General features: G+C 36.4%; 1 long non-coding RNA gene across 1 annotated transcript in view; it reads right to left on the reverse strand.

Annotated features, from left to right (window-relative positions):
* Window positions 1-627: 627 nt before the first annotated feature.
* LOC107573779 (uncharacterized) overlaps window positions 628-1,108 on the reverse strand; it is a 3,662-nt gene continuing 3,181 nt past the window's right edge. The window contains exon 3 of the long non-coding RNA XR_001607566.1: window positions 628-976. This is a non-coding gene — a long non-coding RNA (uncharacterized lncRNA). The remainder of the gene's footprint in view (window positions 977-1,108) is intronic.

The raw sequence follows: 1,108 nt of genomic DNA on the forward strand, positions 1-1,108 counted from the left end.
GGCAGCGTTAGATCGAGCGGCCCTGAGAAAAACTGGACGAGTGTAATCTAGCCTCCGGAAGTGTTTGAGTCCCGAGCGGGCGCCACTCCTTCATCTCAAACTCACGCCGCTCCCTTCTTTCATCTGAAACTCAAGCTGTTTTATTCAACAGCTTCTGCGTCATGATTTCTGTGACCATTAAACACATTCCTCTCTCAAACGGTCACTCATTTAAAGCACTGTAGTACAGCATTTTTATTTTTTAACAAGAAAGAAAAACTTTTTTACATTTTCCTATATTTTAAAATACAAGTTTACTTCTTAATGTAACATTGCAAAGAACCAAATTTCATTACATTCGTTTTGATTTCATTACTGTAAAGCATCCAAATAGTTTTGTTTTATAAAACTCATTGACTGCGTGTTTTTCTTTCTTAATAAAAACCTCAAAATAAAAATAAACAAACAAATTCATTGGATTTCAACCAGAAGTGAAAACTTTTTTGTGACCTTTTTATGTGACAATACTATAAAACATTATAAATTTTGTATAATACAAAAAAGTAAATGGTCCTAAAATAGGTCACTCGTCCTCACGTCACACTGTATGACTTGCTTCCTTAAAATAAGCACGAATGCATACGTTGGTCATTTTCTGGACATTTTATTCAATAAGTTTAATAATGTCTGATATTGTTGCTCTGGCCTGTTTTAATCGATTATGTTTCATATGAGAAAAAGAAAAGAAAAACAAAACATTTAGAAGTCACACTGATTTAATTATTCAGGCTTTAATTCAGTGGTATTTCTAGGTTCCAGGATAACGTGTCTGAAGCATCCAGACTGCTGAAGGTGCATCTTCTTGATTAGTGATTCCTCACAGTGGGAGCCAGAAGGGCCCGTGTTAGACTTCCGGTTATTAAATGCATTTCAGCGTGTGAGTAGAGCAGGGAATGTGTTTAGCGTTCAGGACGAGAGCCAGTCCTCCAGATCCGTCCTGAGAAACCCAACACATGAACACCGTCAGTACCACAACATTAAACACCACTCACTCTACTGCTGTGCAATATTCATATTTGAGATATACATGTTACATTATAAAACTACTGTTTGGCCACAGTTTTAAAGC

Source organism: Sinocyclocheilus grahami, unplaced genomic scaffold (genome assembly GCF_001515645.1).
Source record: "Sinocyclocheilus grahami isolate Dianchi unplaced genomic scaffold, SAMN03320097.WGS_v1.1 scaffold2032.1, whole genome shotgun sequence".
NCBI classification, from domain to species: domain Eukaryota; kingdom Metazoa; phylum Chordata; class Actinopteri; order Cypriniformes; family Cyprinidae; genus Sinocyclocheilus; species Sinocyclocheilus grahami.